The following is a 16549-nucleotide window of genomic DNA, read 5'->3' as shown; positions in this document are numbered from 1 at the left end:
AACCCAAACTCTAGTTACTCATCGCAAAAGTGTTATTAGTAGTAGAGACATAGCAGGGTTGGAGTCAATTCCATTTAAATTCAGAAAATAAACCAAATTCCTATACACATTTTTTCCTCATTGAAAAGCTTAATTTACCCAAACCATGATACATAGCCTGCAAAACATAGCGTTGGTCCCTAAGAGTTGTGTGCCTTCTATTTCCTCTGAGAAGTGAATCTGAACCGAGGGACTTTAGGTTGCCAGACTCCCAACTTCTGAATCACGATCCATAAATAACCTGGCTGCAGCAACCGGTCAAATTCCAGAGATTCAACAGGGAACAGGATACCAAGTTTGTATGTGTGTCAGTGACTGTGTGTGTGTTTGAAAGGTCTGAGCTGTCAGCACTCGGTCTGCCGCATCTCCTCAATGCATTTTCTGATGTCTAATGTTGTCACTCTATGTCATGACATTTCTCAATGTGCTGTTTATTTCAGTCTATTGTGTTAGCCAAAAGACTTCCTTTTCAGTCAGTCAACTTTGGTACAACATACTATGGGGAGTCACGCCCCGCGACTTTCGGTTTAAGGCTCTAGAATCACGCCTGACAAGGACAAATGAAATCTGTGCCTCGCTGGAAGCCCCACCTTCCACAGGTGATAAGCGTGAGGCTCGGATTAATTCCTCAATTATTCCGCTTCACCTCAGCTTGAACAGGAAACGATTCACACTACTAAAACAAACAATTGGAAAACGAGACCGTCTTACGTTGTGCCAACTAAACTGTCCTCTTAGTGGCAGAGCGTGCCTACCCCTGGAGGTTGTATGGTTCTCATCAGTTTCTAGTCACGAACAATTTGTTATTCTTCTAATTACTTGGCCTGGCTATAGCAATAAGTTAGATGGCTAACACGACCAAACGACAAAGTCTGACAAGCCGGATTCAGGTTTCACACCATGCCCCAATGAATTGACCCCCTAGACTCTATATAAAATCGACACTTAAAAAAAATAAAACACAAAAATGCAACAATTTCAAAGATCTTTCTGAGTTAGTTAATATAAGGAATTCAGTCAATTGAAATAAATAAATTAGCCCAATCTATGTACACTGTGCCTATAAGGGGTCTGGGCTTCATGCAGGCTATACAGTCTAACAGAAGCACAACGTGTGTTAGAAGCTTGTCCATGTTTAATGCCCTCTGGTACTCGCGCCATGATGTTCACGGGGTATATGACTCTCTGTTCACAAGGGGGCACCTTCCCCATGGGTGGCTCATTACTGGGATTCATTGCTGATTCTGCTTGTCGCTCACTAGTCCCTATGAGGTGTCTAGTGATACAGGTTATGGGCCCTGTAGGCGATTGGTGGTTGGCAGCGTAGAATCGAGGGAACAAGCAAGACTTGCATGGTCGTGTCCATCATCCAATACACAGTAAGCGGTCTTTCTCCAGCTCAGCGCTTTTCATTCCTGGGAATTAGATTAAATTACTTAATCATCCGTCTGTTACCACAGAAGGGGTCTGTCCCATTCCCAGCTAGGTTACAAGGTGCTTTGTCGCCAGTACCCATGACTGGTCGGTAGAGTAACCTCCCTGGGTCTATTTTTTTATTGCATGCGGTCCAGCGCTGGGTGGCAGCCGACTACCGAACGCATCTACCGCCTAAACCGAGTGAGGCTTGTTGTGACAACAGTACTCTGGGCATGCCAATCGGGTACATCACTGATCGCCGGAGCCCTTGTACCCAGAGTGGGCGGTATTTAGGCAAACCTTGACATACATGAACACAGTTTTTCTTCAACCCCAAGTGTTTACGGGTGTCAATCATGTCAGTTTGATGAAAAGCATCCCTTCCCCACATTCAGACACACGGTTGTCAAGAGTGGTGGAAATGGAAGAAGAACCAATCTCTCACAACCCCTAAGGTGGCGTACCGCCCGCCCTTTTCAGATGCACTTCACAGGAGGCTTTATGTCTGTTCCATCCAATGGAGCGCATGCGCAGTGTCACCCCGGATCATGCGAACAGCGACGCCAGGGTACAAGCTACAATTTGATGTGCGCCCCATGCTTCTGCATCGCCATCACGCCGACCGTTCCCGAGGCCTCAGTGTACGCTTTTGAGGGGGGAATATCCTCCAGTCTCCAGAAGCAGGCAATCCGAGTGGTTCCTATGTTGAAGACACAGGACGGCTAGTACAGATGGTATTTCTGTTCCGGAAAGGGACTTTACGTCCCCATTCTAGACCCTACGTGCCCTCAGCACCCTCAGTCTACAAACTTAGAATGCTCACGAGCCGCCGGTTATTACAGCTGATTGGCTGGTGGCGGTTGAGTCGAGGCAAGCAGTATTACACACATCCATGCTAGTGTCCCGTATTCAGTCCCTAGGCTTCATAAGAAACCAGAAAAAGAGCTGTCTGACGCCATCTCAGTGCAGTCCGTGCTTCTTGGACTTGAGCTAGACTTACTCGCGACTGCGCTTTTCTATCCACCACGGAGGGTGTTTGGGCTTCGGCCCTGCTCAGCCACCTCGTTGGGCCACAGCACGGCTTCACAGTGCCTGCGCCATGTGGGGATGATGGCTTCTGTGATGGAAGTCGCTCCGGGGCTGTTGTTCCACGCTGAGTGCTAGCAGCCTAAGCCGGTCGCGCCGGGACGTCCGGTCAGCCCTATGAGCCATGGCTGAATGGTGGGACCCTCTCTATTGTCAGTGGGCTCCTATGGGCCGAAGTTGTATCACGACAGAGGACGGGGAAAGAGACGACAAACACAGTAAACTATAAAAAACGGACATTTCAAAATCGTCATGCAATATGCATCACTTGCGTATATGGATATTACACAAGTCAATATTGTGATCTTGATGTGAATTCATTTATTATGAATTAATTATGCAGCCCTAAAACAGGTATATACACACTACTATAAAAGCAGCAGGTTCCTGTTGCCAGGCTATTCCAACTGGTTGCAATGACATAGCAAAGCATTTATCTCAAGGAAAACTCCAGTTCAGAGGAATTTCATTACAGTGCAATTCGAGTAAATAAGATGTAGCCTGCAGGAAAAGGGCAGACATGTAATAATTGGATGGACTAAAGTGATTACGACTGCAACCGCTAACAGCCAGAGACCAAAACCGTCAATTCAGGACTGGAATGCTAAATTACCCCAGTTTGTGGGAAGAGTGTGAAGACTGGGTGACTAGGAAGGGGAATGACTATCGCCCTGCACAAGGAGCTTTTCACCTACAATGGTCTGTGTTAGGGCCTCCTAGCCAGGTCACACCCAATGGCTTAAGACAAAAGGACAGGTAGCAAGCTGAGCTGAAAGAAATGTAGTTATAAAAAGGCCCTTTCACTTGGCTCCTGTCCGCCGGGACATACTGTATTACACTATATGGTTGAGCTCCTTTGAGAAAATGATCATTTGTTTTGTATTTCAGCCAATGGTTAGCCTAAACATTGGAGACACTGTTGATGTGCCTGAAGCTCCTAACCAGATTGCAGATTGCAGACAGCTGACACAATTCTCTAGAACAGGGGTGTCAAACATACGGCCCTCTGTGGTTTGGAGTAAATAAAATAAAATGCATTTTGTTTTATGCAGAGGCATAGGAATCTATGGTCAAGGCACAAACTCATTTATAGGCTTAAATCAGCAAATCTGGGTTTGAACACGTCTGATTTTTTTGGTTGTATTTATTTATTTATTGAGCCTATATTTGGTCATAAAGTACCAAGAATAGCATTTGACTACTTTATTCAAATAATTTTCCAAGGCATCATGCCAAAAACAACATCCTGTCAGGCTCAGCGACCAAATCCACAATGCTACCCCGATGCCCAGGCTGAAATGAACAGAGGAAAAGAGGCAGAGAGAAAGAAGTGTCTGAGGGATCTTTGTGAAAGTGGGTGGTAATTATTTTGTACAAAAAGTAATTAAACAAAGATCTCATCCTGGAGTAATTGTCGGTCACCATGGTGGTATTTCGAAGCAAGACATTCTTGATGCTCATGAAATTGCAGACGGACCATGAATTAGTATTTTCTTCGCCAATGAGGTGCAGGCCTTAGATTTTAGACTGATGTATAATCAAGATCTTCTGCGCAGACGCCTATTAGTGGTCTTTAGTGTTGTCACGATACAACATTTTGACTTCGACACTCAATACCATCACGATACCATGGCAAAAAAGAAGCCGTATTAGCCGGTCACAGAATGGCACTTGATCCAGACAGATAGAACATAGCTACTGCTCTGTTCAATTGTCGGGCAACTTTTGAGTTCAATATCATTCAATTTGACATTTTTTTATGTCCATTTTTCAGAGACAGCCATGTATGCATTAATGAATCAATTACACAATGAATTTGATTTAGTTTTTACCAATCAACTACATAACGGTAATCATTTATTTGAATGGTAAATATCTATTGATAAACTGGGTAAATCTACTGGGTAGGCCTATTAACACAAAGGTGAATGCATACCCTACTCAATAGGAATGTGTGCATGCATTGAGTTATTGAGTTGTTTTGGCTGATTCTATCAGTTTCCTTGCATTTAATACTTATTTTTACTTACATAGTACTAGGGTAGTGGGAATTGATGTTAGCTTCAGCTGTAAGTTTGCAAGGAAAGTTAGCTTTGTAGGCTAACTAACTAGCAAGCTAACATTAACGTATCTTTTTGCATTGTAAAGTGCTGTAGCTGTATGGATATTGTTTTGCGAACAGTAATTAACATTTTCAAAATGTAATGTTGCATTATTCAAGTGTCTTAACTTCTGTGCAGCATGAGTTGGGGGCGAACATGATGCTGCCCAGACTCAGGAGTTCCTCAGGACAGGCTAGCTAGCAATGAGTAAGTGGAGCAGGGCAAGAGGCATGCACGCTGCGCCACGCTATAAAAGGGGACATCGATGCGCTGATAGACAGACTTGATCCTCTCAATCGGTATTGACAGAAGAACCCAAAGTTAAAAAAATCTAATAACAAACAATTTTTTCATATTGTAGTATCAAAACAGTACTTGAGTTGAGTTTCGTATACTGTGCAACACTACTGGGGTCTTATTCAACACACATCTTACTGGAAGTCCTTTTTGAAGGAACTGGTTCAGTAATAGCTTGTGTCCTTTACACTTCATATGCTCATTCCACATATTTCTGAACCAGAGGTTTGTTTTCATAATGATTTTTGGCAGGACTGTGATACTAGCCCTGCTGACACATTGCACCCCCGACCGTCAACACACACATCGCTTCCAATGCTGCAACCAATTGATGAGATCCGGCCTGAAGAGGCAAGACAAATAGAATTCTAATCAAAGCCCTAAAATAAAAAAGTTAAACATTTGTAGATTAAAGGCAAACTCTGAGGTTTACAGACCTTTTTGATGTTTAAAATAACTGAGCATTAACCTATTGCCCTCTGGAAGATTGTCACTGAGGCATGACTAAACTGTGAAGATAAATCTTGCTAAATGTTGATGTGTGAAGTCATCAGCGTGATCAACAGGGGTTCCCTTTATTTCTGGTAAGGAGTGGCTATATGGCCTAATCCATCAGATTAAAGGTGGATCTCTTTCTTCCTGAGCATGCTATCGGTGACAGATTACAGTGAGCCACAGGGGATGAAAAGACTGCAAAAGATAAGAGCCATAACCAATGTCAAGCCCAAGGCTGAGACAAAGACTAAAGCGCAGGCTATCCAACACAATATTCACTGCAATAATTGTAGGTCTGTACCCCCAAGACGCCAATGAACGCTATTCACCTCGGATATTAGTTTATATGGACAATCAACCTATGTGAATACCCTGGAAACACATAACTAGCCCTAAGTTCTTTTACTATGTTGATGGGATGAAAAAAGAAAAGAAAAAAAAGAGCCACATAAGCAAATAATGGAAAAACCTTGAAAGTCATAATACTTTGGCAGGAAAAGTGAGTGGTGTTTTAGTTAATGATATAGGCCTACTTGTTATCTCTCCCAGACTTCCACACAGTCATTAAATATTAGGGTCTGAAGGCCACTGTGACAAATCAGGCAACCGTTGCATTTCTGACTTCACTGTCACATTACTCAGCTATGTACTAAGACCACCTAACCATATCAGTGTAGGCTTGTTTGCAGAGCCGAATGCGCAAATATTTTACTTTCGTACACTGGAGTCGTGTCCTGTAATTCAGTTTAAATACCAAGATCAGATAAACAGATTATGTAGGCCAGGTTTCCCATTATAGCCTACTCATTTGTAAGGCATATATCTCCCCTTATGCTCACGCAGAAAACCAAACCTTGAGTAAACTGGAGATACAATTACAAACCTGGGATTTGAGCACACTGGAGCCATTTAGCCTACTAGCCATAGTTTTAGACCACTCCCAGTTCCTGACAACTCAAGGTGACTATAACAAGGTGATTGGGTTTGATGTTGTAAAATGATTAGACCCAGGCCTAATCTAATTATGGTTTCCACAGTCAGTCCACGATTCTAGTAGTAATAAATTATATTGCTTTGTGATGTATAATATTCCATTGTGCACTGTTACAGTATGTGGAGAAGTGCACCAACTGACAGCTGTGCGGTCCCCTTCTCAGGTTATCATCCATCTCAGTTGTATGTTTACTGCAGATAACGCCCCTAAGCCTTCTTAAGGAGTGCCTTGATCTTTCAGTGAACCATTTGTGGTGGAAACAAAATCGAACAGGAGATACACAGGACTCAAAGTATAAACTCCTGAAAAGAAACAAACAGGGCTTTGGAAATTCTCCGGGCCGGTCAATCAGTGGGCCAGTGAAAAAAAATAAAAAATAAAGTAAAAATAATATATACCCAGTCAGTATGGATTGAAGAGGGAATCCGTATAGATATAAAAATAAAATTTTATAAAAAAGACTAATTCCAGAAGCTGTTAGTTCACGAAGATTATTTATCACACACGCACCACACAAATAGCCTATTTGAGAAGAATATAATCTGTCGGGCAGGAACAACATGCAGCTCTCAGACAACTGGTTGTCACATGGAGTAGCCAATAGTAAAAATACAGTGCCTTCAGAAAGAATTCACAACCCTTGAATTTTTTTCACATTTTGCTGTGTTACAGCCCGAATTTAAAATGCAACCAAGATTGTGTCACTGGCCTACCAAAATGTCAAAGTGGAAAAAGTTAATTTTTTAATTTTTACAAATTAATACAAAAATGAAAAGCTGAAATGTCTTGAGTCAATAAGTATTCAACCCCTTTGTTACGGCAAGCCTAAAGTTCAGGAGTAAAAAAACGACTCTCAAGTCACATAATAAGTTGCATGGACTTTAGGGCCTCCTAAGTGGCTGCAGCGGTATAAGGCACTGCATCGCAGTGCTTGAGGTGTCACTACAGACCCGGTTTGATCCCGGTGTGCCGCGACCGGGAGACCCATGAGGCGGCACACAATTGGCCCAGCGGCGTCCGGTTAGGGGAGGGGCTTGGCCGGGATGTCCTTGTCCCATGGCGGGCCAGGCGCATGCACACTGACACGGTCGCCAGTTGTACTGTGTTTCTCTAACAATTGGTGCAGCTGGCTTCGGGAAAGCAACAGTGTATCAACAAGCAGTGCGGCTGGCAGGGGTGGTGTTCACGAGGACGCATGGCTCTCGACCCGCTCCTGAGTCCGTACGGAGAGTTGCAGCGATGGGACAAGAATGCAACTACAAATTGGGGACTCCAAAAAGAGTTTAACATTATTTTGGAATGACTACCTCATCTCTGTACCCCTACACATACAATTATCTGTGGAAGGTCCCATAGTGGAGCAGTGAACTTCAAACACAGATTCAACCACAAAGACATGGGAGGTTTTCTCAATGCCTCGCAAAGAAGGGCACCTATTGGTAGATGGGTAAAAAAACAGAAATTGGAATATCCTTTGAGCATGGTGTAGTTATTAATTATATTTTAGATGGTATTTCAACACACCCAGTCACTACAAAGATACAGACGCCCCTCCTAACTCCAATGCCGGAGAGGAAGGAAACCCTCAGGGATTTGACCATGAGGCCAATGGTGACTTTAAAACAGCTAACAGACTTTAATGGCTGTGATAGGAGAAAACTGAGGACGGATCAACAACATTGTAGTTACTCCACAATACTAACCCAAACGACAGGATGAAAAGGAAGGAAGCCTGCACAAAAACAAATATTCCAAAACATGCATCCTGTTTTCAATAAGGTACTAAAGTAAAAACTGCAAAAAAATTGCAAAGAAATTAACTTTTTCCTGAATACAAAGGGTTATGTTTGGGGTAAATCCAACACAACACATTCCTGACCACCACTGTTCATATTTTCAAGCATGGTGGTGGCTGCATTATGTTATGGGTATGCTCACATGGGCAAGGACTAGGAGTTTTTAGGATAAAAAGAAACGAATAGAGCTAAGGCACAGGCAAAATCCCTAGAGGAAAACCCTGGTTCAGTCTGCTTTGCACCAGACACTGGGAGATTAATTCACCTTTCAGCAGGACAAAACGCAAAACACAAGGCCAAACCTACACTGGAGTTGCTTACCAAGATGACATTGAATATGGCCTAGCTATAACAGTTGACTTAAACGGCTTGAGAATCCATAGCAAGAATTGAAAATGGCTGTCTAGCAATGATAAACCACCAATAGACAGAGCTTGAATAATTTTTTTAAGAATAATGTGCAAATATTGTATAATCCAGGTGTGCAAAGCTCTTAGACTTACCCTCTAAAAGACTCACAGCTGTAATCGCTGCCAGAGGTGATTCTAACATGTATTGACTCAGGGGTATGAATACATGTAAAGGAGATATTTCTATATTTCATTTTCAACACATTTGCAGATTTCTAAAAACATGTTTTCACTTTGCCATTATGAGGTATTGTGTGTAGATGGGGTGAGAAAAAAATACATTTAATCCATTTTCGGATTCAGGCTGTAACAACAAAATGTGGAAAAGGTCAAGGGGTATGAATACTTTCTGAAGGCACTGTATCCAGGGCACTGGGAGGTGAAACTCGCCCCAGTCCGAGGTCCTGAGCGCTCAGGAGCAGGTTTTCATGAAGGTTCTTGTACTTGCTCCGCTCATCTTTCCCCGATCCTAACTAGTCTCCCAGTCTAGTGCCGCTGGAAATACATCCCCACAGCATGATCCTGCTGCCACCATGCTCACCGTTGGGATGGTGTCAGGTTTCCCCAGACGTGACACTTCACATTCAGGCCAAAGAGTTCAATCTTGGTTTCATCAAACAGGAGAATCTTGGTTCTCATAGTCAAAGTCCTTCAGGTGCCTTTTGGCAAACTCCGCGCGCTGTCATGTGCATTTTACTGGAGGAGTGTTTCCCGCCTGGCCACCCTACCATAAAGGCCTGATTGGTGGAATACTGCAGAGATGGTTGTCCTTCTGAAAGGCTCTCCCATCTCCAAAGAGGAACTCGGGAGCTCTGTCAGTGTGACCACCGGTTCTGGTCACCTCCTGACCAAGGCCCTTCTACCCCGAATTGCTCAGCTTGGCCGGGCGGCCAGCTCTAGGAAGAGTCTTGGTGTTTCCAAACTTCTTCCATTTAAGAATGGAGGTCACTTTGTTCTTGGGGACCTTCAATGCTTCAGAAAATGTTTGTACCTTCCCCAAATCTAAGCCTCGACACAATCGTCTGTCTCGGAGCTCTACGTGACAACTCCTTCCGACCTCATGGCTTGGTTTTTGTTCTGACATGCACTGTCAACTGTGGGACCTTATAGGTCTCCCAGAGAGGCTAGAGTGGTCTCAAGGCACTGCATCGCAGTGCTAGCTGAGCCACTCAGAGATCCTGGTTCGAATCCAGGCTCTGCCGTAGCCGGCCGCGACCGGGAGACCCATGGGGCGGCGTGCAATTGGCCCAGTCGTGTCCAGGGTAGGGGAGGGAATGGCCGCAGGGGGATGTAGCTCAGTTGATAGAGTTGTGGGGTTCATCCACAGGGGGTATGAAAAATATATACTAACAACACACAATAATAGAATAATAATGTATGGCCACAACTGTAAGTCGCTTCTGGATAAGAGCGCCTGCTAAATGACTAAAATGTAAAATGCAAATATAGACAGGTGTGGTGCCCTTCCAAATCATGTCCTATCAATTGCATTTACTCAGGTGGACTCCAATCAAGTTGTAGAGACATCTGAAGGATGATCAATGGAAACAGGATGCACTTGAGCTCAATTTCGAGTCTCACAGCAAAAGGTTACATAAGAATTTTTATTTTTTATTTTTTTATTTCTAAAACCTGTTTTCATTTGTGTCATTATGGGGTATTGTGTGTAGATACAAATATTTAATCAATTTTAGAATAAGGCTTTATCGTAACACAATGGGGAAACAGAAGGGGTCTGAATACTTTCCGAATGCACTGTAGAATTTTTTTTCCAGACCGTGAAAATGGTCTCCTGATGTGGTTTAAGCATTGTTGTGGGACTTACAACATCCAACAGTACCCTTGGGAAACTCCCCTTATGCACGTGCCTCAATGTGAGCTTAGTATGGCCTGTGTATCAATAATGAATAGAGCTGAAACATTCCTCTGCTACTCTTGCTGCAGTTGTTCCTCTGTTTGGACAGCTGGTGCAGGAGCCACAGTAGAAGCTGAACAATGTATAAACAGGGACAACACAGAAAAACACTGCCAGGATTTGCATGTGATGGGGAAAGGAGTTAGTTTTTGACTAAGGTGAGCATGGCTGCCGCCTATCAATTGAACACTTGACTAGGGGCCTTTTATTTTTTTCTATCAACATCGGTGTCCTTGGCTTTATTTATTGCAGTACAATTGTCATGGAAAATGTGTTTACACAGTAGCATCAGGGCATGTCATTCTGTGATGCGACTGTATATGAGTTCTAGGGCTGTCCCCGACTAAAAAAATCTTGCCCGACCGAGAGTCGCCTGTTCTTTCGACCAATCGGTCGGCAGGCAAAACCTTTTCCATTTGGGAGTGCCATGTTATCGCACCATTTCTACTGATCTGCCTGCTATGCGCGCCAAGTTATGATTTTCATATAAACATTATTGGTGGAACAGTTTAATTAAAATTTTTATAAAGTCACCATATATCAAAATCAATGTCACGTGGTTAAAATTTTACATGAAAATTATACAAATCTAAAAGTAACTTCTATTGCCATTGCCACTATGTAAAAAGGTGCCTACATAAAGCCAACAACAAAAACATTGCAGCCTGCAGGTAGAACATATCTGATGAAAATAAAAATCCTATAAATCATATTGCCTACGCTTGGCCTGTCTGCAAGGAACTTGAAACATTGTATTAACTTGGTCCAGCACGAAGCTCCAGCTAGCAAAGTTGCAACATGGTATAAATATTCTGTCCTCAGAGTTCCACGCCAGTGAGCACCGGACAGACAAGAAAATACCGCTGTGTCTAACACTTTTTTCTCTCTTAAAATTGTATAGTTGGTTAAGGGCTTGTAAGTAAGCATTTCACAGTAAGGTTTACACCTGTTGTTTCGAGCATGTGACAAATAAAAATGTGATTTAATTAGATTTTGTGCAAGGATAAGAAGTGAATCAGGCAGGCCTATTTTATAACATTTCCACTGGATCAGAGCATGATATTTTTTCCCTTTCACACTGATTGGTTATCGAAAGGGAGAGAGCTGGAAAGATTTTTCAAATAGGCTGTTGAGGAACTATTGTCATCCTCAATGGATGTAAAAACAGACTTTGTTTACTTGCTGTTTGAGTGCGAAGAAAACAAATATTTGAGAAGCTCCACAGTGATGGTGTAGTTAAGCACAACTCAGAAGTAGTATCAGATCTCCAAATGGGCACACCTATAAGCCTACAGTTATGCGCGCAGGCCAGTAGACTAGCCCCACATTATATATGCGGAATCAGGTGTGTGTCCTACTTGGGATTGACAGATCTCCAAACAAAAGACAATGACTAATAAAAACTCTCTTCAAGTGTAGCCTAGGTTGTACCTCTGAAAACAACGTGTCCACTCCTACAATGACAATGGTAAGACGTAATAATAATATATTGAATGCATTAACAGAAATGGATCCTAACCAAACAAACATTGTAGATTAGAATTATGGGAATTAAGCAGTAAATATACTACGGGTGATACTGGTGTGCCAACCCCCGCAATGGATTAGTCCACTCAGACAGAGTGAATCAGACTGTCTCGTGCCAAAGAAACGCCATATTTTTTTAAATATATATTAGTGACCAACAGCCTATCCACTTAAAACATTCGACTCAGCTCGACTAAATGGGGTTGGCCTAATTGAGTCAATGGTGCATTGGAGGGACAACTCACTATGCATTGTGAGTGTTGTAAGAGGGAGCCAAATGGAAAAGAGCTTAGCAAAAACTCTTCTCCATTTATTTTCTTCAATTTCCATTCAAGCACCTCCAGGTGGCAGTTGGTTTACCCCCATGACTAATATTGACCACTGATTAGACCAACGGCCCATAATGTGGGTGAGTAGGACTTGGGCTCTTAGGAGAACAGAACGGGGGCGTGCCGCAATTCCATTTTAGTTTAAGTTACCACCATTTGTAATGCAAACATGGCATGACAAACTTGAGTCGCCAGGTGCATATTGTAAAGAGGCTATTGTACCTACCTGGTCACCTGTTGCCTAAACATACTGTAGGAGTAGACCTAACTGAGCTGCAAAACCATGTAAACCTACCAATGTAGTCTAGTCTTCAGTCTAACTCTTCAGATCGAGGGGCCTAATCATATCAACCCTACTGCATGTAAATGTTAACAACCTACCTTCCTGGCTTTGATTAGCCTATCCTATCTTTATTAGTGTTGTATACTACTACCACCATGACCCCTAGGAGACGAGGGTTCTAGCTAGCATATACATTTTCTTCTGTGCCTATCGTCTAGTAGTTGAACTGAACGCCAAAACTACATGTGCTTTGATGCATTACACATTAAAATGTGAAACAGGGTCATTTATAGAAATGTGTTAATAGTTTGTTAACACACATTCCCTCTGTTAATGGTTAGACAGAGTTCACGAGAGAGATGAAGGGTTCTAGCTAGCATATAAATTGCCTTCTGTGCCTAGCCGTCTAGTAGTTGAACTGAACGCTCAATCTACATGTGCTTTGAAGCATTACACATTCAAATGTGAAACGGTCATTTATAGCAATGTGTTAATAGCTTGTTAACACACATTCCCTCTGTTAATGGTTAGACAGAGTTTGAGAGTGATCTAGGCCAAGTCTAATACACGTCTTCCGATGTACAGAAAAAGATTGCTGAGGTAAAAGCACAGGCTAGTCCTGAATGTGGGGCCACAACTCATGTGAACAATGTTTGTTTTGAACATTGAATGTTAAGTGTAGCTAGGCCAATACATTGCTATCCGTCAATATGGTCTGCACTCTTTAGGCATAATCAGTGTTGGCACACTTGCTAGAACATTTCATAATCTGAGGATCTCTCTCTCACCACACTCTCTGCTACAACAATCATATCTATCCCAAGGCTATAGACACATAGGAAGAGCTATTTCTTAGGGGAATAAGGCATATTGATTTTAGGGCCTTCTTATCAAATGAAGGAAGTGTTGGAGAAACTGACCAGGGCAAGCACAGACAGTCTGACAGGACAGCAAAATAACTTCAATAGGAAATGGATGCAGCTTTAGGCTTTAAAAAAAGAAAGAATGAGATCTCTGAGCAGGACGCTCGGGGCTGAGCAGTGTAGCTTCCACAGCAGATTATAAACACAGGGGTTTCAGCATAATCAGAAGCTGAAGGTCACCTCTCTCTCTCTCTCCCCCTCCCTCTCTCCCTTCACCTTGCCTCATCCTCACTCACTCACTCCCCTCTCCTCCAAACCACTGCACCCAGCTGGGCGCTCTCCCCATCTTCCCCTAGGACAGGCTGGCACTCACCCAGGCTCATTATTATGTTGCAGAGAAATGGCAGGCTGCTGGCTCTTAGCAAAACGGCAGCAGGGGACAGTGCAGGGGCATGAGAAGAGCACACCGCATACACGAAAAGGAGAAGCAGAGAGAGGGAAGGGAGTGGGAGATGAGAGGGTGAGAGAGAGGAGAGTGGAGATGGAAGGAGCACTGTAAGAAGAGCAATAACCAAGTAAAGGAGCTGAGGAAACTGAAGATGCAGTGCAAGATTAAATGATTGCAGCAAGGAGAAAAACCGAGAGCAGCGAGGGGACCACAACCAGTGACAAGGAAAAGGGAAGAAGAGCAATAACCAAGTAAAGGGAGCTGAGGAAAAGGGAACAGGAAGAGGATAGAAGTTAGGCTACACGTGTGTGTGTGTGTGTGTGTGTGTCGTGTTTCCATTTGCCAAACATCCTGTGTCAACAAAACAGCTTTCAACAAGAACAGTGTGGTCAAAGATGTCCACTTGATGAGAAATTGCAATGATTTCAGTCTAGCTATGTGCAAAAGTGCAGCATAAAACTTGCTTAGTAATGCATCACATCATTATGGTACGTGTCAAGGAGCACTGATTGCACCTTCCACTTCAAAACATGACCTAAGTGTACGGTCATCATTCCCAGGAAAATCACTTACTATGCAGAATACAGGAAAACAAGTCCAACCAATACCTGAGAGTCACTTAATCCTGCAACATCTTATGCAGGGAGTGTCACATTATGGACTAACACTCCATATTCACCTATTGACTTTACTCTGCCCTGTCAATGCTGTAGTATTTTCCCATCTCATAATCCCTGCTAGGGAACAAACCCTATTTTCTTAGAACCTTAACATTTGATTGGGGTTCAAAGGGTATGAACTCTGAGTATCAGGCAAGACATAATTCCTCTTGAAACGCTGAATTGAAATGGCAATCAATGGCATTCTTCAAATACCTAGATAGTCTGCTCACCTCAATCAACTGGTAAGGCTATGAAAATAAAACAAAGTGAACCTCAAACCAAATAAACCAAATTTAGCTCAAATAACCTATGACAGTACTACTCACCTAATTTCATTAAAGAGGCCAGCAGCACCCATAACGAGATCTCGAAAGGCACCTGTATGTGATGGTAATCTAGAGACAGGACAGGGAAGGCCTTTTTTGTATAGGTGTAGTTAGTATGGTCGTGGCTGCCTTCTATCCCTTGGTGGTCATCGAGTCCTCCAGCGTTATCCCGAGCGCTGATGTCCGGTGAGCTGGCAGCTCCAAGCGTCAGTACGGTGCCCTCCAGAAATATCAATATCACCAGAAGTAGGAGTCCCCGCTCCAGAAAACTTCTGGAGCCAGTGGGTGAGTGTAAAGCTACCCGAACAGACATGTTGAAATTCGTTTTATAACTTAAAGTACGAGAAAAAAAGTGAGCTTGAAAATCGTGTAAAGTTTGCGTGTAATGAACACACTTTCCTCACTAGCAACTGGTTTTCCAAAGGACACACAAAATATCAATTTTCGACAATTGGCTGGCTAGCTAGCCAACTTTAGTTAGCTATTTGAGATGGGTGCAGCAGTTCCAGCCTCAAGACACGGCTACAGTGCTATGTTAGTTAGCTAGTTACATATCCTCTCCTAAATAAATCCCACATATTTGAATTGACAACTTGGTCCGATATCTTGTTTCAGATACTGACAGCGTAGGTTAATCTCTTCCGCGAAAGATGTCATTGCTCACGCCCGACGGTTAAAAGATGCTGCTCATACAATTCCTGTTTCACAAGAAGAGAAATATCCTCGATAATGACAGCGGTTACAGCTGATCGAAGTCCAATATTGACCTTGAATGAAACGTTTAGAACTGTCACGTTGCATTTGTGGGGGGATCCGAGATATTTCAACTCCATTCCATGTATTTGCATCCGTGTATGCGGCGTACCCGTACCCTGTCCCGACAGGACAAGACCTTATTTGAACTCAGTCAGTATGAGGATGTGTTTGTGGCTCCATCAATCCTTTTTTAGCTCCAACATCTCTCCAACAGTGACTTCTGATGTTATCACTCCACCAATGTACTCCTGTAGTGTGATGTTAGTGAAATAAATACAACCTTCAAAACGCAGACCCTTTCGCGCAGGTTTGAGGGAGGAGAATGGGGAGGGAGCTCTTTTTATTTTCGACCACAGTGACATCTGTTGGAGAGGAGGTGCGTGAGAGGACATGGGAAAATGTATCTTAAATTCGCATATATGGCAAAACCATACATTTATTTGTTCGTTTTTGCTAAATTCCTGTTCAATAGTCTGTGTAGGCCCAGTGGGTAGTTGTGTCGCGCGCTTCACATTCTGTCTCAGGAGACTTGAGGGCGTGCACTGTTATCGCTGATCTACCTGCATTGCAGGGCAGAACAAAGCTATGGCTAGCCTAGTATCTGTCATCGGTTGGAATTGATTGCGCCATAAACTCCATGTTATTTAAGTCTTCAATGTGGGCTAATTCAAAATGTACCTCTAGGGTGAGAATATCTTGTTGTAAATGCATTGGTTGAAAATATATCCAACTGGAATCTTCTCTTTAAAATTATTTTCAATTCAATATCAAAATTGTGTTATGGAAATAGGTGTGTTTTTGTGTG

At 42.9% G+C, this 16549-nt stretch overlaps 1 pseudogene; it reads right to left on the bottom strand.

Moving 5' to 3' along the window:
• The window catches only part of LOC121585986, a 38701-nt pseudogene extending 23400 nt beyond the window's left edge, over positions 1-15301 (bottom strand).
• Between the last annotated feature and the right edge of the window lie 1248 nt (positions 15302-16549).

This window comes from Coregonus clupeaformis, unplaced genomic scaffold (assembly GCF_020615455.1).
Source record: "Coregonus clupeaformis isolate EN_2021a unplaced genomic scaffold, ASM2061545v1 scaf2305, whole genome shotgun sequence".
Taxonomy (NCBI): Eukaryota; Metazoa; Chordata; class Actinopteri; order Salmoniformes; family Salmonidae; genus Coregonus; species Coregonus clupeaformis.
The sequence above is the reverse complement of the archived record's forward strand: the minus strand, read 5'-3'. Positions and strand labels throughout refer to the sequence as shown.